Source organism: Ambystoma mexicanum, chromosome 10 (assembly GCF_040938575.1).
Source record: "Ambystoma mexicanum isolate Mex_15411 chromosome 10, UKY_AmexF1_1, whole genome shotgun sequence".
In the NCBI taxonomy this organism is placed as follows: Eukaryota; Metazoa; Chordata; class Amphibia; order Caudata; family Ambystomatidae; genus Ambystoma; species Ambystoma mexicanum.
The window spans coordinates 407957897-407980529 of record NC_090932.1 but is presented as its reverse complement, the minus strand read 5'-3'; positions in this window follow the sequence as shown (position 1 = coordinate 407980529).

Below are 22633 nucleotides of genomic sequence, written 5' to 3'. Positions count from 1 at the left end.
TTATCTACTAAAATTACTACACTCCAAAATAAAAATTGCAGCCAAAAAACGGAACCTCACTAAATTAGGTACTCACCACAGAACGCAAGAACACTCCACCATACCTCTCCAGGGATTCAAATGTTCCCAAGTCACTACCCAAGAGGTGGAAAAGATTATTGCCTCTCTCAAGCCATCTAGATGTCAGGGAGACATTTGTCCAGCCCCGATAATTAAAGAAGAAGCTACAGAACTGTCTTGTTTCATTACCAAACTAATTAATGCCTCATTTAGAACCTGTAGTGTTCCCACCAATCTCATGGATCTGTGGGTTCTGCCACTAATCACAACGGCCCCATTCCTACTCAAGATATTAGACAAAGCAGCGTACCTACAGATTCAAAGGTATCTGGAGGCTAACAATCTTCTTGGACTAAGGAAATCAGGTTTCAGGCCACTCCACAGGGCAGAAACTGCATTGATTGAGCTTAAAATGCAAATCGACCAACTCAAAGATAAAGGCAATGTGCTCTATTACTACTATTAGACTTATCCGCCGCGTTTGATTTGGTGGACCATAAAGTGTTGTGTAGACACTTATCCACTGCTGCCCACTTCTCCCAAGAAGCTACAGCATGGATTCAATCCTTTCTCAACACTAGGTTGATGAGAGTCTTCTCACCTTCGGCATTGGCAGACCCTTCACCTATTACATGTGGCTTACTACAAGGTTTCTGCGTATCACCCACAATGTATAACATATTCACTAAGCCTTTATTTGACGATCTGGACCAACTGGGTATCATCTACACTAACTATGCAGATGATACCCAGATACTCCTACCCCTCTGCAGTGACTACGATTCAGACCTGGCCCTCGTCAACAAAATGTATCTAATGATTCAGGCATGGATGGCAGCCCATGGACTATGCCTGAATGATGACAAGATGGAGATCTTGATTCTAGGAGCACCGGCCAACATTAATAACCTCAGTGGGGGTCATTACGAGGTTGGAGGTAGCCATGGTGCTATTAGCCATGGCTACCTCCATCCTAGTAATGCGCCATGGCTACCCCCTTACCCTTTAGTGCCATGGCTACCCCCTTACCGCATACCGGGTTTGGGTTCCCTGAATGGGGAATTACCGGGCCATTCCAACCTTGGAGGACCTGGTATTTCCCCATTCAGGGAACCCATCCCCATTCCCATTCGAGCCCACGTAGGGCTCAATGGGAAATGGGACCATGCTAACAACGGGCCGGTTAATAACGGGCCCGTTGTTAGCATGCTCCTTTAGCGGCTCCCACTAAGGGCGCTTGGTAAAACCAGCCACCCTTAGCGGGACCCGCTAAAGGACCTCGTAATGTGGCGGTAAGGGGTTAACGGCACCGGCACCATTACCGGCACCGTTAACCCCTTACCGCCAAGGTCGTAATGACCCCCAGTGACAAATACACATGCTTTATTATTGATGGCAATATCATCAAAGTTGCCAAGGTGGTAAAAACCTTAGGTTTATACCTTGATTCAGCTTTGAACCTAGCCAAACACGTCAACTCCACAGCCTCTGCAACAGCCTACACATGTAAATTGATACATGCTTGCAAACCGTTCATATATACAGAAAGCTGCATTAGACTAGCAAGAGCATTAATTATCTCCAAACTTGATTACTGTAATGCCCTCTACACAGGAGCTAGCAAAAACATAACAAACAAACTCCAAATACTACAAAATAATGCTCTTAGAACAGCATTAAGTATTCCAAGGAGACAACACATCTCAGAGGCTAGGGGAAAATACAAATGGCTATCCATCAAGGACAGGATTCAATTCAAAATAGTTTCCATCACTCATAAATGTTTAAACAATGCTGACGCAAGGTACCTAAGAGATACAATTGTCAAGAAATCACCACAATGACTGCTCAATCCTTCTGTATCGCAGTTCCTAGAGTCAATTTGAAAAGAGCTGGGAGCAATAGCTTTCCTGTCCTAGCCGCTTGATATTGGAATGCTCTCCCATCTCAACTGCAATATGACCAGACCTTCCTTAGCTTTAGATAAAACACCAAAAGCTGGCTAGTCTTGAATTATTTATGACAGCCACTACGTGAATTGTAATATACTACTTCTGTGCTTGGCACAATGTGATACCTGCTGCATCTTGTATATATTGTTTTTGCATCCATATCTGTGTGCACTTTTATTGATATCTGTTATTTCTGATTTGTAATTACTTGTTGTTGTAACTTTATTATCTGCATTGTAACCATTTTGTGTGTAACTGTAACCTGAAATGTCTTGCTATGTGCCCAGATACCTCCGGGTTAGGTGCGCTTTACAAATCAATAAACAACAAACACAGGCTTTTAAGAGGAGGGTGGCTCTGAAAATCCAAAATTCCTAATCATCCACTTTTTTTATGTCCAACTTCCCCAACACTGACCTTTGAGTGGGAGCGGGGGTCTGAAAACCAACTTCTAAATTTGTCTCCACTCCTCAGACCTGGCCTTTGAATAGAATGGTGCTGCATGTGATTGATGCGTGGATTTTTGGGGCTAGGGGAGAAGTGATTGCAAAAGTGAGACCTCATGTATCGACATTGTAAACCAAACTGCTAGCCTTTTTAATCATGCAGGAAAATCGAAATTGCACAGCACTGCATATGTGAATTGATTTTGTTCATTGACCTGTGTTGAGTATTCCTTGAATTGAAATGTTTGTAAAGTGAAGTATTGTGTTTTGAGTTTTCCCAACAAATTTGTGTGATTCACTTATGTAAAAAGAAGTTTGATTGTGAGCCACAGAGAAGGTGGCATGTGCAGTTTTAGTGCAATCTCCATTACCTGTGATTCAAATAAAAATAAATATATCACCTGTATACATGCCTGGTTCTTGGCTCATTGGTGGCACAAGGGGAGAGATCCAAGGGGCATGAGATGAATCTGAAATAGAGCTGGATAAAGAATGAACATTAAACAGTTTGTCGTGTGACACCTTGAGTGGGGAGTGAAGGAACTCCCTGTGTTGAGGGTGGCCTCTCAATAAAATGTTACATCATCAATACATTGTATCACATGTTCAGCAAAACTAGCATCTGCAAGTTGGCAGATGAGGGGGAAGGGGCGTCTGTAAACTCTGGTCAATTTTCATAAGCTACAGCAATGGGTTATGGGAGGCAAAAACCTTTGGTTCAGAGAAGGGTCTACTTGAAATGTGAGGCCACAGTCACCCATTTTGACTTTCTTTGGATGCTAGTTGGCAGGCTAAGTGATGTCTCAATGCTCACCCTACCATGCTCAGGTTCTTTGCTCAGGGGCCTGCTGGGAACTCTGCCCATCACTAATTATGTATACAATGTAAAAATGAAATAAACAAGATAGTAAATGGTAAAGTGGAGTCTGGTGATGTGTTTTACATGTGAATGTAATGAATCAATAATAGACGAGATGGTGGACGGTAAAGCAGAGTCTTTTAATGTGTTTTACTTGTGAATGCAATGAAGCAAGAATGAAATAGAAGAGATACTGAACTGCAAAATCCTTGCTGTGCCTAGTCTTCTACCTTTCCATGCATGCCCTTGTACTATGGCCCTTGTGATTGTGGTCTCTAGTGGTCTCTAGTAATGTGCTTATGTCTGTAATGATGGAGAAGGCAATGTGTAGGGGATTTCTCCAGATATTTTGGTTCATTGCTCTACCACTCATTGCCCGGAACCTTCACAATGAGGGAAATGAAGGGAAATGATGAAACAGTAGGGATCCCTTACCCCCACCTTTTCATGTCCTTTACAATGTACAAAACTCACCCAGGTTTTATTCAAAACCCAAACCTTCCATAGGTCCAGAGATTCAGAAGACCACAACAAATGTGCATAGAGTGTCTGCTGTCAATCTCGGTACAGACTTTTGTCGTATTCTCAAGGTCTTTAAAAATGGATATGTGGGCTATCAGAATACATTTTACCACTCCATGTGACCTTTGCAAATTCTACATGTAAAGAGCCACTTATGTATTGTGAGCTCCTGCACAGACACACCCACATGCACACACACATGAAAATGCATAACTGTGTGGTGAAAATACAGCCCCAGAGTGACAAAGGGGGTAATTCATAGAATTCAGCGCACAAGTGGGGCACGCGGCTGCTGCACAGTGTGCGCGTGCACATTTTTGCGCCACCCGCGTGCGCTAAAATCCATTTCCGCGCACAACGTATTCATGGATTTTAGCTACCAAAACCAGCCGTGGCGCAGAGTGGTGCAGCGACCCTGCAGCAGCGCCAGTTACGCCCCCAAACCCTCCCTGTACGCCATGCACAGCGCACAAATCTCGTACATGGCGCAGAGGCCCCCAACCATGAAAACGCCTGTAAAACTCCCTGCGCACCCCTCCGAATACACGTACCCCGCTGCACGGGGAGTGTCACATGCGATTGGAGCGGGGTACGTGTATAACAGGGAAGTTTCACACGCAAAAGGCCCTGTGCGAGTGGGGAACGTGTACTCCTGGGGTGCGCAGGAAGTTTCACACGCGATAGGCCCTGTGCGAGTGGGGTACGTGTATTCCTGGGGTGCGCGGGAAGTTTCACACGCGATTGGAGCGGGGAACGTGTATTTCGGGGGTGCGCGGGAAGTTTCACACGCAAAATGCCCTGTGCGAGTGGGGTACGTTTAATCCTGTGGTGCGCGGGAAGTTTCACATGCGATAGGCCCTGTGCAAGTGGGGTACGTGTATTCCTGGGGTGTGCGGGAAGTTTCACACATGATTGGAGTGGGGAATATGTATTTTGGGGGTGCGCAGGAAGTTTCTCAAGTGAAATGCCCTGTGCGAGTGGGGTACGTGTATTCCTGGGGTGCGCGGGAAGTTTCACATGCGATTGGAGCGGGGAACGTGTATTTCGGGGGTGCGCGGGAAGTTTCACACGCAAAATGCCCTGTGCGAGTGGGGTATGTGTATTCCTGGGGTGCGCAAGAAGTTTCACATGCGATTGGAGAGGGGAACGTGTATTTCGGCGGTACGCGGGACGTTTCACACGTGAAATGGCCTTTGCGATTGGGGTACATGTATTCCTGGGGTGCGCGGGAAGTTTCACACGTGTTTGGCCCTGTGCGAGTGGGGCACGTGTATAACTGGGGTGCGCGGGAAGTTTCACACGCAAAATGCCCTGTGCGAGTGGGGTACGTGTATTCCTGGGGTGCACGGGAAGTTTCACACGCGATTGGAGAGGGGAAAGTGTATTTCGGGGGTGCGCAGGAAGTTTCGCACGCGAAATGCCCTGTGCGAGTGCGGTACGCATATTCCTGGGGTGCGCGGGAAGTTTCACACGCGATAGGCCCTGTGCGAGTGGGGTACGTGTATTCCTGGGGTGCGCAGGAAGTTTCACACGCGATTGGAGCGGGGAACGTGTATTTCGGGGGTGCGCGGGAAATTTCACACGCGATTGGCCCCTTGCGAGTGGGGTACGTGAATAACTGGGCTTCGTGGGAAGTTTCACAAGCGATTTTGCTGTCAGAGCAGAGTACATGAATTTCGGGGGTGCGCGGGGAGTCCTACACGTGAATTGGCAGTGTGGGTCCTCCCAGGTGTTTCCTCTACACCCTTCACGGTCCTTGCAGGCAGCCCACACCAAAGGGGACTACCCTGCACCCCTGGTCATGTCCCGCAGGCAGCCCATCCACCATGGGCATGCCCCCCGGCCAAGCCACATGTCACCTTGCACTAGTGATCACCAACTCATGTCCCCCAGCACCCCCAGCCCCCAGCAGTCAGGGGCACCTGCCTGTAGGGCCCCACTCATGCCCCACACATGTCCCCCAGCACCCCCCCCAGCAGTCAGGGGCACCTGCCAGCAGGCCCCCACTCATGTCCCACACATGTCCCCCAGCACCCCCACCCCCGAGCAGTCAGGGGCACCTGCCAGCAGGCCCCCACTCATGTCCCACACATGTCCCCCAGCACCCCCACCCCCAGCAGTCAGGGGCACCTGCCAGCAGGCCCCCACTCATGTCCCACACATGTCCCCCAGCACCCCCACCCCCCAGCAGTCAGGGGCACCTGCCAGCAGGCCCCCACTCATGTCCCCCAGCACCCCCACCCCACAGCAGTCAGGGGCACCTGCCAGCAGGCCCCCACTCATGTCCCACACATGTCCCCCAGCACCCACGTCATGACGATCCTCAATCATGGGCCTTATGGCCACCCACATCACACCCCACGCCACCCCAGCCCAAAGACCCAACCAAGTATTGCATCCACCCACAGAGAAATGGCCATTACATGATACAACCCGAATGGCAAGTATGTACATGAACACATGTCCGTCACACACACACAATGGGTCAAGTGAATTTGAAAACCCATATCATGACATGCATGAAACCAATGAGAGAATACCACACATCGAAGTATGAAACAAAAATGTATTGAACACAACATGAATGTAATGAAAAAAAAAACACTCAATAATGGGAATAAGAAATAAAATGCAGCATGTCCGGAAAAGAATAAAAAATATGAAATCAGAATTCAAAGAAATCCAAATGAAAATGTGTCCAAAGTCTCAGTCCAACAAAGCAAATCCAAGGGAAGAAAATATATGAAATCCATTGCGCCACGGTGAAATTAAAATAAAAACGAGAAACATCCACTGTTCAACTATATACAAATCACCAATCCAGGGTCCATGAGCCCAACAAATGAAATGAAACCTACAAAAAACACTACCTAATAAAGAACTATATACAAAAATGTGGTGCATTGTCCAAGCGGCCCAAAATAAGCAAAAAAACAGAAAGGAAACCTAACACTATCTAACTATTTACAATGGCAGCGGGCTAGTCCACGGCTCACTTTTTGATGTCCCGGGCCAGGGCATCATCGAACTCCCGTTCAATGTCCTGGAGGCAGTCCTCTTCCATGGCTCCGAGGGTTCGCAGGGACGACGACATTTTCACTTCCAAATCCCTGCGAATTGCCTCTAGACACTGGGCCCGCCTCAGGGCCCTCCGCATGGAGTTCTCCGCCCTGACCATTGTGAGCCCTGCCTCTTCCGCCTGCTGCCGCTCCGCATCTATGGCATGGCCTAACCGCTGCCACAGGGAAGACACTTGAAATCCGGGGTCCTCCTGCCCTATGGCCGATGCCTGCCCCTCCGATGTTGAAGGCCCCGAGCCATCATTGCTCCCACCATGTTGCTGCTGCTGTGCCTGTGCCTGTGCCTGCGCCCTGGCTCTTGCTGCCTGCACATCCTCCTCCGGCTAGGGTGCAGTTGTCGTGGTGGCCACCCCTGCTGGACGTCTGACTCCCGACTGTGGCAGGGATGTGTCCTTCACCAGCCTGTCCGCTGGGTCAGGGGCAGCTCCACAGGGTATTCAGGTGAAACATGGGTGGGAAGATGGCCTGGAGGACGACTGGCACGTAGGGGATTCTGGTGAGGAGGGGGTCGCAAGAAGGTCCAGCACATGGAGGAATCCAGCACCGGTGACCCGTCCCAGTAGGTCAACGTTGTCAAAGAGGCATGCGAGACGACGTGCAGTCTCTCCATGAAAAGACTGCAGGTCACCTCGCATGCCCCAGTGACGCAACGCTATCCCACTCAGGACAGGCTCAACACGGTCCCGGATAGCCACGTCCACAGGGAGAGGAAGGCCAGTTGTTGTGCGCTCATCCACTCCCTGAAAACGGGTCTGGATGTAGGCATCCCTGCTGGTGCCAGATGATGCAGTGACAGGATCAGGGACAGGATTACACACAGGCACCTCTGCAGCTGTCTGTGCTGCCTCCTGTCCCTGCCCCTGCACTGCACCACTAGCACCAGTGGAATCCCCACCTCCAGACCCTGTGTGTGTCCCTTCCTCAGCCTCCTCCTCCACCAAACCCCCCACCAACCTGGATGACTCCGCGCCATCTTCCTCCATTGGACCCTGTGGGGTCTCAGCTGCCCCTTCTGCTGCCGAGGAGTCCACCTCCGACCTCTGCCCCTTGGACCTACCCTCGGCAGCTGCAGCCTGGGACGCAGCACCAGACTCCTCCATCCCCGACGAGATGACAATCTGGGAGGGGAGCCGGGCCTTGCGTCTCCGGCTGGTGGTGCGATCCCTGCCGATGTGCTCCACAGCACCCTCCCCGCCTTCTTCATCAGTTGACGCTGCAGACAGTGAGAGATAAAACACAGACATCAGGGCACTGTACAATGGACTGATACACACATGACAGTTGCACATGAGTGGCAGTGTCAAACTTCAGACATGGCATCACACTCCACGACACACATGTAATTTCAACTCACAAACATGAGCATTTCCACAGCAATATTGTACCAGGCAGCAACATCCATACACATACAGCATGAACAGCCGAAGGTGAGCCTGACATCACATGAAACACAGGGAGTGCACTAGACATGCACACACGCCACCACACTTACATGCATGTCTACATCTCCTCCAACTGTCGCAGTGTGCGATCGCCATACATGTCACATCTGGCATTCAGCCTTCTACATATCAGTGTCACGTGCATCTATGTTGCATCACAGTTGCACAATTGTCAAATACACACACACATGCACATGTACACAGTGCAGATACATGCAGCAGGAACCACCATCCATGTGTGACACCACAACCATGCCAACGTACATACACAGAAATTCAAACATGTGTGCTCCTACACCTGCATTTGCACAGCATGCTTACCAACACATACACCATCGATGTGTCTCACACCTAAGAGGACTCACATGTGGCAGCCTCACACCCCTGTTCATACACATCCCTACATGGCCCTATGAAAACACATGTGCAACCTGCACACTACTGGCACACCACCACACGCACAGCGTCCAATCAGTATGCATGTACACTTACCGCTCGACTCCAGATGGGTCTGCCTCTCAAGGACCTGGACATGGAGCACTGGGCATATGTGTTCCAGGACCCTCATTTGGTGGTCGGACAGGTGGCCCTGGCGCCCCTTGGCATTTGCTGCCTTCAAGAGGCGCCAGGCCTTGTTCAGGGTCCTGGACCTGAAGTCCTCCCAGCGCTTCTTGACATGTTGTAAGTCGCGGACTGCCACGCCCTCCGTGTTGATGGCAGTCACAATGTCCATCCAGATCCTGGTCCGTCCTTCATTGTCGGCGCGCAAACTTCCAAAGAGGGCATCATACTGCCCCAGGACTTGCTCCACCAGGACACCAACTTCCCTGGCACTGAAGCTGGTGGCCCTCTGCCTCTCTGGCTGGGGGTTGTCAATGGTGCCAGATGGTGTTGTGCCCGACATCGCAACCCCAGAGGCAGGAGTGGGTGGGCAACTGGGTCCTGGGGCTGGGCTGTGGACCGATGGTATCCCAGTCGGGAGTCTTCGGTTCCAGCAAGGGTGGTCACAGCAACTGCACTCCTGGCTGACGTGTGTTAGGAAAGATTTCGTTATTGTAGGGAATTTTCCTTCCATGTGGCAACCCCTAAACTTTTTGCTATTGTTTTTAACCTTGTTCTTGACTTTGCCAGAGAAGTACAGCCTTCTGCCGCACTTCTCTGGGCTTTCGCTCCTTTCTTACGGGGAAACTGACATGCCCTTAAGACAGTCAGTACCGGGGAACGTGGTTTCCCGTAGTTTCTTCTATCGTGTCGCAGCTTTAGTGCAACACGACACAAGAGGGCACTGTAAGCTAAGTTACAGCTCTCTTGGGTCTCTAGCCTTCTACAGGCCCTAGATACTCTTTTAGGAATGTATTTGATCGGTGCAAGTCATTCAGGGACTCGAATGGTGGCAGCGATCGTATTGTTTATTTTGAGCTCCTTTTGGCGTTCTGAGCACGTTTTTGCACTGAACCCAAAATGGTGGCCTGGCTCCCAAAATGGCCAGGCCGCGAGGCTCCTTTGTCTTGTCCACTGTCCGTCTTGCTCCCTTCACCTTCCCCAGGTCCGGCGACCCGGGACCTTCCTTATTTGGGCATGTACTTTCCCACGAAACGTGGTTGCTTTCGCGGGCTTCTACATGTCGTTTGTGTGCCTCCAGGGTGTGGGCTGGGATGTCTGGTCCCAATACACATCCTGGGTGCCAGAGAGTCTAGGGTGGTGTGAATGCCTGGGACCACCGTGGTCCGTGATTGGTCCACGTATGGTATGTGTTTTGATGAGCGGATCTCCCATTGGCTCCCCTCCGTTTTGGCGCGAAGGGAACCGTGGATAAGAGGGGGCTGGAAACACCACTACCATGTCGATCTCCTGAGTTCTCACGAACGAAGGAATACAGGAGCCAAGTATCCTGCAACTACGAGGCTGGACCGAGGAATCGCTGGTGACCCGCTGAAGGAATCCTCCTTTGCACTGCTGTCGTCCGGAGAGCCCCTGTCCTCCTTTGATCGAACCAGAAGGCCTGTACTGGTGCTTCGACCTTTGGAATAGCAGGAACAGCTATTCCCGGCATCTTCAACCATCTCCTGCCAAGTAAGCCTTCGGAAGCGTCTCTGGGCCATCCAGTTGACTGACCAGCTTATAAAGGAGTTTGGCTCTGCAACCGCCGCCAGGTTGTGTTGTATTGCGAGTCCTTGACCCTCTCCCACGCTTCGTACGCTTGGCGTTCCCAGGTCTGAAGGGAGGAGGGTTCATTTGGCTCGAATACACACGGCCGCTCCGTTGTCCTGTGCGGCAACAAAACTGTGCTGGTTTCGTCGATTGGGACGTCTTTTTGCTCTACATGACTACGAGGCGTTCCCTGCTCTTCTGAACCTGCCAGCTGCTGAAACTAACGTGGAGAAGCCTGGGTCTGCTTGCTTCGGGGACCGGTGAGTAGTTTAGCTAGGATCTGGTCGCCCTCCTGCAGTATCCCATTGCTTTTCCGTGCTGTGTAAAAACAGCACCCTTTTGGCCGTACTCGCGCTCTGCTTCTGCCCGCTGTGGAGGCTGCGCTTGAGTTGCGGAACCTGTTCTCCTTCTGCTGTGCACTAACCCGAACTGCCTGACTTCCTCCGAAGAGCTTCCCCTTTTGCCCGTTGGCACCGGCGTGGCAGGTACTTTGAGCACAAGGCTCCACTCTTCGCAGGGCTCGGACTTCCATCTAGTTAGGTGCCTCTGAAGGCGAACTGAGTCTAAAGCGTTATCGCACTGCCTGTTTTCCTTTCCTTTCAGGTGGACTGCATATTTCGTGCTTTAAACGCTTGCGACTGTGTATTTGTATATATATTGTGTTGATATGGTATGTGTTGGCTTAATATTGTGATATTGTGATTTTCTCGCTACGGTCATTGTTTTAAAGGCCTTAAAATAAATGTGTATCTATTTTTGATATAACAACTGTTTGGAGTGGTTTGTAAGCGCTCTTGCTTTGTGTGCTCATTGCGGGCTTTCAGTCACCCTCACCCCTCTTGAGACCTAGTCTTGACCGCCGCGATCGCTACCTTGATTGGTCTGGCTTGTCCAGAGGTTACCCTGTTCCAAGTAATTAGGTTGGCCTTCTGAACTTCTGCGCCACCAGGACAGAGTTCAGAAATCCGTCTTAACAAATTGGTGTACAGCGGTGGGATACGACTGAAGGTATCCAGTGTTGCGCTCGAACTAAGGCATTTCAGGTTATTCCAAACAGTACACGTAGTGAATTGTTGTAATATAACTTTAAAAAGGCCATAGTCCTATCAAACAGTATGGAAACAAGTACGTTGTTAACTTTAAATGCTTCCAAATCAGAAACGCTGAAAAAGATGTGTGCGGAGAGAGGTGTTTCCTCTCAAGGCACGAAATTGGAAATGATCCAAAGAATCGTGGCGTGGCAAGAAGTGCAGCTTGACGCTATAACTTCCGAGGACAGTGCAGAAGGTGGTGGGGCTGCTCTCACTGGCAGAACCGACGGTTCTGCCGCTGCACTGTTCCACCGCGACCACGAGGACAGGGAGGACGAGCTGTCTAATATTTCCTCTGCCAGTGCTGATGGGGAGGCTATGCTTGAATTCAAGAAGCAAGAGCTGCGGTTTAGGCAGCAGGAGCTTGAATTCAGCATAGCCAAGCTAAAAATCGAACAGGCAGAAAAACAAAAAGACAGAGATCACCAGTTGGAACTGGCCAAGCTTCAGGTTGCAAATGGATCCAAGGGTCCTGGACATGGGTCTGGGGCCTCCTCTCATCCACGGTTTCCAAAAGATCTGCTCAGTGTGTATGAGGAGAGGAATGACCTTATGGACTGGCTGAATGCGTTTGAGTATGCATGCGAGGTCCAGGAAGTTGACAATGCTGATAAGATTGCGTGGTTGCTCAGTAGACTGCCCCATTCTGGCTGTAGTGCCATTATGGAAATGTCGAAGGCTGAGCGGGCTGATTTCGCAATGTTAAAGCAGACTCTCATTTTAAAGTTTGGGAAGACTCCGGCCCAATATTTAAAGCGTTTTCGAGAGTATAAGAAAAAGGAAGGTGGTACTTGGGTATCTTATGTCGCTGAATCTTTGAAAAACTTAACTGGCTGGGTCGAAGGCTATAAGGTTTCTACCTTCGACGGCATGATAAATCTTGTCATGCTGGAACACATTTTTGCTTCTTCTTCCCCGGAGCTTAAGCAGCATTTGGCCGATTCGAAGGAGATAGATCCTAAGAAGCTGGCCATTGCAGCAGACTTATGGGTGTCACATCGAGTGTCCCATAAGGACAAAACTCATCCTGGTAAGCAGGAGGAGGGGAAAAAGTCCAAAGATATGGAGGGTGGGGAATCTGCTAAATCTTCTTCCCAAAAGGGCCACAAAAAGAAAAACAAGGGTAAGACACAAGAGAACTCACAGGGTAGTGGAGGTGCGCCTCCGAAACAGAACTCTGGTTACAATAAGCCTCCCTACGTAAACAGACCCTCTGGGGCTTGTTTTTCTTGTGGAGCAACTGACCATGTGAAGGGGGATCCCCGTTGTAAGGTTAGACCTTTGGGGGTCCACTCCGCTAATCTGGCCTTCTCCTCCTACGAGGAAGAAGAGATTACAGGAGCATCCTTCTCCTCGGACTCGTTTCCCAGCGGAATAGAGGCCGAGGTAGTTTTAGTGTCCCTGGGTTCCTGGGAGCCTAAAGTCGCAGAGGCTTATGCTAGGATTCCGGATAATACCAAGCACTACTTTAAAGACAGTGTGCTGATCAATGGAGTGGATACTCCAGCTCTTAGGGATAGTGGGTGCAGTCGAACTGTAGTGGATTCTACCTTGGTAGACTCAGAGGAAGTTGCCAGAGCTACTCTGATGCCCACTAAGTTGGCTGACGGCCCCCTCCGTATGTTTCCCGTGATCCCTGTTAATCTAACTTTAAATGGTACAGCTGTCAGGATTCCAGTGAGCATTCAGAGAAACGTCCCGGGAAAGGTCTTATTAGGTAATGATCTCAGAGCTTTAGGGCTCGTAGGAGACACTGCCGAACGACCCTACACACGGTCTCAAGCACGGGCAGCATTGGCCAAGTCCAATACGCCGCCCCAGCCGAAGGGGAAACCCAAGGCGAAAGGAGTCTACAAGTCAAGACGGGGGAAAGAGAATATTCCCCCGAGCTCGCCTACCACTGCGGTGGAGGAAGTTGGTCAATCGCCCGAGCCTGACGAGGAGGTGGCGATGCCTGAAGTATTCGACCCCAACGACCATCCGGAACTAAAAGACTTGTTAGTTGAAGGAGGTCCTGATAGGGACGAATTCAGTAAAGGCCAACGCGAGTGCCCATCTCTGGAAGGCCTAAGGAGACAGGCCTGCTCCCAGCTTGAGGGTGAACCTCCTGGGAAGCATAGGATTTATTGGGAAGGTGGACTCCTGTATAGTGAGCCCACAGAGTCTACAGAAGGAGACCATAGGAGGTTGGTGGTTCCCCTTGCTGTTCGACCCTTCCTCCTGCAGTTGGCGCATGAAGTTCCCCTTGCTGGTCACCTTGGTATGAAGAGGACCAAGCAAAGGTTATCCATGCACTTCTACTGGCCCAAGATGGGGGTGCAAGTAGAAAGTCACTGCAGGAGTTGCGCCTCCTGCCAGTTGTCTGGTAAGGTTGGCGCGACAATCCAAGCTCCGTTGGTACCGCTCCCAGTTGTGGGGGTACCATTTGAAAGGGTAGGGATCGACATCGTTGGTCCCCTTGACCCGCAAACATCCTCGGGCAATAGGTTTATCCTGGTGCTGGTCGACCATGCAACCAGGTATCCTGAGGCCATCCCATTGAAAACTGTAACTGCCAAGTCAGTTGCAAAAGCTTTACTCGGCATATTTACTAGGGTTGGCTTCCCTAAAGAAGTTGTGTCAGATCGTGGCAGCAACTTTATGTCGAAGTATATGCAGGCTATGTGGAAAGAATGTGGGGTCACCTACAAGTTCTCTTCTGCATACCACCCCCAGACCAATGGTCTGGTGGAACGTTTCAACAGAACGTTAAAGAGCATGATTGGGGCTCTGGAGGAGCCCCAGAGAAGAAAATGGGATCTTCTTTTACCATGCTTGCTGTTTGCCTACCGAGAGGTACCACAGGAGGGTGTTGGCTTCAGCCCCTTCGAACTTCTGTTCGGTCATCCCGTACGGGGACCCTTAGCCATTGTCAAGGAGGGATGGGAGATGCCCACTCCCCCTGTTACTACCAATGTAGTTGACTATGTGCTAGGGCTCAGAAAACGGATGGTACTTCTGATGGGCTTGGCTAGTGATAAGTTGAAGGCAGGGCAAGCGCTGGTGAAACATTGGTACGACCAGAAAGCTTCCCTCATCAACTTTACACCTGGTCAGCAAGTCCTGATCATGAATCCAATAAGGCCTCGCGCTTTACAGGACAAATGGTCAGGCCCTTACACAGTGGTGGAGCCCCTGGGTGAGGTGAACTATTTAGTGGACCTTGGAAGGCCTGGACAGGCTCCAAAAGGGTTCCACGTGAATAGGCTGAAGGCTTTCGTCCCAAGAGTCGAAATCGCAGCACTGCTACTGGCTTCAGATATTGAGGAAGAGGAGTCAGAACCTCTCCCCGACCTGTTCCAAAGCGGTCCTTCAGATAGCTCTGTTGAGGGTGTCCGAGTGGCCCCTCACCTGACTTCTGATCAGCAGGCTGAGGTGAAAAGTTTGCTTAGGCAGTTTTCCCCCCTGTTTTCACAGTCCCCTGGTTTGACACCTTGGTGCAAACATAACATTGACACAGGAGACAGTGTACCTACCAAAAGTAGGGGATACAGGATGTCAGATAAAGTACGGTCTTATATTAAGACCGAGGTCAACAAGATGTTAGATCTTGGGGTGATTGAACCCTCTAGTAGTCCTTGGTCCAGTCCTGTGGTTCTGGTTCCAAAGGCAGGCACTTCTGAATTGAGGTTCTGCGTGGATTACAGGGCTCTGAATGCTGTCACCAAGACAGATGCCCACCCCTTGCCTCGAACAGATGAGCTGGTGGATACTTTGGGTGCCTCCAAGTACCTCAGCACGTTTGACCTCACTGCTGGCTATTGGCAAATAGCGTTAGCAGAACATGCCAGGGAGAAGACAGCATTTTCGACGCCAGACGGCCTTTACCAATTCCGGGTAATGCCGTTCGGGTTGAAGAATGCACCTGCCACTTTCCAGAGGCTTGTGAATCATGTGTTGAATGGGTTGGACGAGTTCTGCCTTGCATATCTGGACGAAATAGCAGTTTTCAGTGCCACCTGGGAAGACCATGTGAAACACCTCGGGATTGTGCTCCAGGCTCTTCAGAAAGCCCACTTGACCATAAAGGCTAGTAAATGCCAGATTGGACAAGGCTCAGTGGTTTACCTTGGACATGAAGTAGGTGGAGGGAGGATACAGCCTCTACCCAGTAAAGTACAAGCAGTACAAGACTGGCCTACCCCCACTACGCAAACCCAAGTGAGAGCCTTCTTAGGACTCACGGGGTATTATCGCAATTTTGTGGCAGACTATGGCACCATAGCTGCTCCTCTGACTGCCCTCACAACTCCGAAGAAACCCAAGAAGGTAACTTGGACCGACGAGTGTGAGAAGGCCTTCAATGGCTTAAAAGACTCCTTGTGCCAGGCCCCTGTGCTCAGGGCCCCTGATTACCAAAGACCTTTTATCGTGCAGACGGATGCCTCTGACACTGGGATAGGAGCTGTACTATCACAAGTAGATGAGAAGGGTAAGGAACACCCTATCGGTTTTATTAGTCGCCAGCTTAAGGACAGAGAGCTCAGGTGGTCCACGGTAGAGAAAGAATGTTTCTCTGTTGTGTGGGCCCTAAGGAAGCTGAGGCCCTACCTCTATGGGACCCACTTCACTGTGCAGACTGACCATAAGCCGTTAAAGTGGCTAATGAACATGAAGGGGGAGAATCCAAAGTTGCTTAGGTGGTCCATAAGTCTTCAAGGCTTCGACTTCACTATTGAGCATAGGCCAGGTGTCCAACATAGCAATGCTGATGGGTTGTCCAGAATGTTTAACCGACCTGAACAAGAGACTCATCCAGGGGTGGATTAGTTCCCCCTGTCCATAGTCTGGGAGGGGCGAGTGTTAGGAAAGATTTCGTTATTGTAGGGAATTTTCCTTCCATGTGGCAACCCCTAAACTTTTTGCTATTGTTTTTAACCTTGTTCTTGACTTTGCCAGAGAAGTACAGCCTTCTGCCGCACTTCTCTGGGCTTTCGCTCCTTTCTTACGGGGAAACTGACATGCCCTTAAGACAGTCAGTACCGGGGAACGTGGTTTCCCGTAGTTTCTTCTATCGTGTCGCAGCTTTAGTGCAACACGACACAAGAGGGCACTGTAAGCTAAGTTACAGCTCTCTTGGGTCTCTAGCCTTCTACAGGCCCTAGATACTCTTTTAGGAATGTATTTGATCGGTGCAAGTCATTCAGGGACTCGAATGGTGGCAGCGATCGTATTGTTTATTTTGAGCTCCTTTTGGCGTTCTGAGCACGTTTTTGCACTGAACCCAAAATGGTGGCCTGGCTCCCAAAATGGCCAGGCCGCGAGGCTCCTTTGTCTTGTCCACTGTCCGTCTTGCTCCCTTCACCTTCCCCAGGTCCGGCGACCCGGGGCCTTCCTTATTTGGGCATGTACTTTCCCGCGAAACGTGGTTGCTTTCGCGGGCTTCTACATGTCGTTTGTGTGCCTCCAGGGTGTGGGCTGGGATGTCTGGTCCCAATACACATCCTGGGTGCCAGAGAGTCTAGGGTGGTGTGAATGCCTGGGACCACCGTGGTCCGTGATTGGTCCACGTATGGTATGTGTTTTGATGAGCGGATCTCCCATTGGCTCCCCTCCGTTTTGGCGCGAAGGGAACCGTGGATACGAGGGGGCTGGAAACACCACTACCATGTCGATCTCCTGAGTTCTCACGAACGAAGGAATACAGGAGCCAAGTATCCTGCAACTACGAGGCTGGACCGAGGAATCGCTGGTGACCCGCTGAAGGAATCCTCCTTTGCACTGCTGTCGTCCGGAGAGCCCCTGTCCTCCTTTGATCGAACCAGAAGGCCTGTACTGGTGCTTCGACCTTTGGAATAGCAGGAACAGCTATTCCCGGCATCTTCAACCATCTCCTGCCAAGTAAGCCTTCGGAAGCGTCTCTGGGCCATCCAGTTGACTGACCAGCTTATAAAGGAGTTTGGCTCTGCAACCGCCGCCAGGTTGTGTTGTATTGCGAGTCCTTGACCCTCTCCCACGCTTCGTACGCTTGGCGTTCCCAGGTCTGAAGGGAGGAGGGTTCATTTGGCTCGAATACACACGGCCGCTCCGTTGTCCTGTGCGGCAACAAAACTGTGCTGGTTTCGTCGATTGGGACGTCTTTTTGCTCTACATGACTACGAGGCGTTCCCTGCTCTTCTGAACCTGCCAGCTGCTGAAACTAACGTGGAGAAGCCTGGGTCTGCTTGCTTCGGGGACCGGTGAGTAGTTTAGCTAGGATCTGGTCGCCCTCCTGCAGTATCCCATTGCTTTTCCCTGCTGTGTAAAAACAGCACCCTTTTGGCCGTACTCGCGCTCTGCTTCTGCCCGCTGTGGAGGCTGCGCTTGAGTTGCGGAACCTGTTCTCCTTCTGCTGTGCACTAACCTGAACTGCCTGACTTCCTCCGATGAGCTTCCCCTTTTGCCCGTTGGCACCGGCGTGGCAGGTACTTTGAGCACAAGGCTCCACTCTTCGCAGGGCTCGGACTTCCATCTAGTTAGGTGCCTCTGAAGGCGAACTGAGTCTAAAGCGTTATCGCACTGCCTGTTTTCCTTTCCTTTCAGGTGGACTGCATATTTCGTGCTTTAAACGCTTGCGACTGTGTATTTGTATATATATTGTGTTGATATGGTATGTGTTGGCTTAATATTGTGATATTGTGATTTTCTCGCTACGGTCATTGTTTTAAAGGCCTTAAAATAAATGTGTATCTATTTTTGATATAACAACTGTTTGGAGTGGTTTGTAAGCGCTCTTGCTTTGTGTGCTCATTGCGGGCTTTCAGTCACCCTCACCCCTCTTGAGACCTAGTCTTGACCGCCGCGATCGCTACCTTGATTGGTCTGGCTTGTCCAGAGGTTACCCTGTTCCAAGTAATTAGGTTGGCCTTCTGAACTTCTGCGCCACCAGGACAGAGTTCAGAAATCCGTCTTAACAACGTGCAGGCAGCAAATAGCAGGGCACGTGGGCAGCAGGCAGTCAGGCAGCAGCAGATGGCAGGTGGGAGCGTGCCTGGGGGTCTGGGGGGTAGTAATTCGGCTTTCTGGGCAGGAGCGTGGTCTTCCGTGTGTTGTTGCATGGCCAGCTTGATAGGGAGTGATTTGGCACATGAAAATCCTGCACGTCAGCGTGTAATTCGAGGAAAGGCCCTTCGCACGTAAGCGTGTCAGCACATGTACGCGGTTTCATTGGACCTAAGGCCCTGTGACGTGGCTCGTACTCCCTGTTACCTCTGATACGCATTTCCCTCGTGATGTGGGCATAGTGGTTCAGCGCGTGTGAAAAAACTGCACGTCCATGTGTGGATGCGTGTAATCCAAGGAAAGGGCCTACGTGCGTAAGTGACATGGCGCGCGCGGGCATTTCCATCAACACGGGTGCATGTTCATCGTACACGTCCAAAAACTGCACGTCCGAGTGTCAGCCCGTGTAATTGGAGGAAAGGGCCTTAGCGCGTACACGCGTAAGTGACGCTGTACGTGTGGCCCGCTTTAAAAGGTATGTGTAGGACCCCATTACCTTGTACGTGCTTTTCGTGGAGAGCGAGTGGGTGAATTCTGTACTTCTTGTCGGTTCACACGCGATTACTTCACAGCATTTCAAGTTCGTACTCCCTGTTACCTCTGACAGCATTCTTTATTGTTTTTGGGCCTGTTTCCTCAAACAGCGTTCACTTATTCTTTTGTCCTGTCTCCTCAGACAGCCTACAGTTCTTCTTTTGGCAGGGGTGTTGCCTACGCGCACATGTGCATTTTTTTCACGTTCTTTTTCCATGCAGATGGTGAGTCGCGCACGCATTTTCCAACTGTGCTTGCCCCGTGTGTCGCGTACCCCTTCAGAGGTCATTGTAGGCTGTGTCTAACACGCTTACGCTTGTTTTTGTGTTTCTGGGTGCCACAGCGTAGTGCAGGTTCATTTTTCCACGCACGTGGTCTACGAGGGGTTGCGTGCACGTTACTTTTTGTTTATGGGGTGCCTGTGCATTGCGTGACCCATCATATTCCCCCAGGGGTCACAGACAGCCTTGCTAGAGCACTAGGGTACTAATTCCATCCAGTACCCTACCCCTTTCACCCTCAATTGCCCAGGACAATTGTTTACTGCAACTCCCATACACACAACAACATCAGTGCCATGGTTGGGAGGCGACCAAGCGGTAAGGGAGGCAAAGGTGGCCGACCTCCAAAAGGTGGGCATGGTGGGCGCTGTGGGGGACGTGGCCATGATTTGCAGGGTGCCCCTAGAACCACATGTGTGGAGGACCAATCAGGGACACCCATGCCCCCCCCATGGTTGAGGGAAACGTGGCTGACACCATCCCAGCTCAGCCCTTGTTGGACCAGCCCATTATGGCACCTGACCCGGCACAGGATGACTCCCAGGCTGACTTCCAGGTTAGCAAGTCTAAGCCACGTGTGCCGGTGCAAGTTGGTGTCACCAGGCCACGTGGATCTGGGGCAGCGATCTCATCTGCTGCCCCAAGTAGGCAGGGTGTAGAGGCTGCAGGGCAGCTGCAGCTCTATCCACCCCAGCTCTGAGTCTCCCAGCCGGGACAGTGTTGGTCCTGGTCCATCAAACTGACGTTGCCCCTGCCAACATCACACTTCAGCTAATGCCTGCACCAAGACCTATAGTCATTGTGCATTCGCACACTCCCAGTACCCAGTCCACCTGCGCTTCTGCCCCTACTGACCAGAGCGGCGCAAACCACTCAGGCTCTGCTCCACCTTTGAAGAAGAGGAAGAAGGGTGCTCTGGCACTACAGGCTGAGACCCCAGACACGGCAACACAGTCCGGCACTTCAAGGAAGCCTAGCTTTAATGACCCCGAACTTGATGCACTTGTGACCTATGTGTCGGCACATAGCCACGAAATGTTGGTGACTGCAGGGTGCAAGACCACACCTGGTCAACGTAGGGCACACTGGCAGACCATCGCGGACCGCATAAGTGCCCTTGGATTTGTGAGGCGCACAGCTGATGATTGCTACAAGCGGTGGAATTACCTGAAACGCAGAGCAAAGAACAAGCTGGCCTCAAATCATGCCGCTACTCTGGTGACTGGCGGTGGGTCTCCACAAGAGGACAACAAACTCACTGAACATAAGTCTGTTGCTGACCCCTTCGTCACAGAGGAACAAATCCAAGGTGTGGGAGATCTACCTGATTACGACGCATTGTCCGGTGAGTGCCCATGTGTGTGTGTGTAATCCATGTGTATGTTGTTTGGGTGACGAGTTCTGATTGAGTGCCAGGTGAGGGTGTGTACTCCTGAGTGTTATGGGTCACCCATTTGCTTCCTCCCATACATTCACGTGCCTTGGATTTGGGTATGACTGTATCCCTTCTGCCCACAGTTGCCAATCAGGCCCACATTAGTGCACTTTACCTTGAACTGTCATCTTGCAACTACATTGTTCAGATTTTGTAAGTGTTCATTCAGGCCGATTGTTTCCACTCCCATTTTTACTACACATTTTTCTGCCCTATTGCAACATATGTGATATGCTTCGGTCATTGTTTACAGCCCACACTGGGCCACTATTTTTACCTGGTTATGTTAATGATTACACCATTCAGGCCGATGGAGTATTGGGCTGCAGACATTTTTTATTAGGGCCTGTTTGCATGTGGAACATGACAGATGTTTCCTGTAATGTTAAAGTGACCAACCATTGATCAGCCCACAATGACTGTATTATTGGACACTGGATGTGTTTCAGTATGTGGGACATGCATATTTAGCAACACTATTCAGCCTTAATCTCCGCATCATGTCAATGTGACATGGATGTGTGACAGTACTCATTCACTGACATTGCTGTAGTTTTGTAATTTAACATGGCTATGCTACATGACATCTGTGTGGTGGCATGTGTCATGTATGTCTGTTGGACATGCCACTCACAGCCTGATGTGTGATGCCAGTGCTACCCAACATGCTGCAAATGTGTTGCTTTTCCAACTTTCTCTCCCCAGTGTCTGACTTTTTGACTCCACTTCCTGGCCCTTGACAGTGCATGCATGGCAGGGTTATAGTCATGTGGGACATGTGTAAATCATGTACTGGATCTCTGGCTTGTCACGGCCTATGTGTGTGCTATGGTGCTCATGCCTGTTTCCATTTGTTGTCTTTCATGTTTTTGCAGGTGGTGACGCACTTGATGCTGTTGAGGTTGAGGAGATGGTGCAGACCCAGGAGGAATCTCAGGCATGACCAGGCACCAGTGGGGGACGTGGTGTGGTGGTGGGTGAAAACCCAATGTTACTGCAGACCATACTGTCCAGGGATGTCTCTGGGTGCACCTCCCCAGACCTCTATTCGGGTGCTGAATTGGATGATGAGACTTATGTGCAGTCGCAGGTAAGTGTTTCTGGCAGGGATTCTGTTCTGTCCAACCCACCTGCACCAGGGATAGAACCCTCTATGTGGATGTCAGTGTTGGTAGGTCCGCCTTTGGTGGTTACGGATGCAGGGTCACACTCCACAGCTTCTGATCCTGTTCCTGGGCCAGCAGATCAGAGGGGCAATGCAGTCCTGCAGCCTCAGGCACTGCCAGTACAGCAAGGTGCAGATCGCCTTGCCCCAAACAGGTGTGATGCCCGTCGACGCGGCGCCTTGTGCCACCAGGCAATACTGTATGGGAAAACTCCATGTACGGTATGGCAACAAAACAGGCAGCAGCAGTAGAAATGAAGGCTCAGGCAATGGACAGGGTGGCCACTTCCATTATCCTCCCTGAAAGGCAGATGGAGCAACAACAGCAGGCAACAGACTCCATTTGCAAATCACACAGGGAAGACATGTTGGCGTCCAACAGGGACCGACGGGCGGCACTAGAGACTCTGCGTGAATCCATATCAATAGAGTCCAAGGGCCACAGGGAAGCCCTGAGGGTAGAACTACATAACCTAAGGCAGACTCTGGTTGAACTTGAGGCTTCCAGTAATTTAAGGGCAGAACAGCAGCTGGAGCAGCTCAAGCGTTCGCTCTCAGCTGAGCTGCATGCAACATGTGAGGAGATCCGGGCATC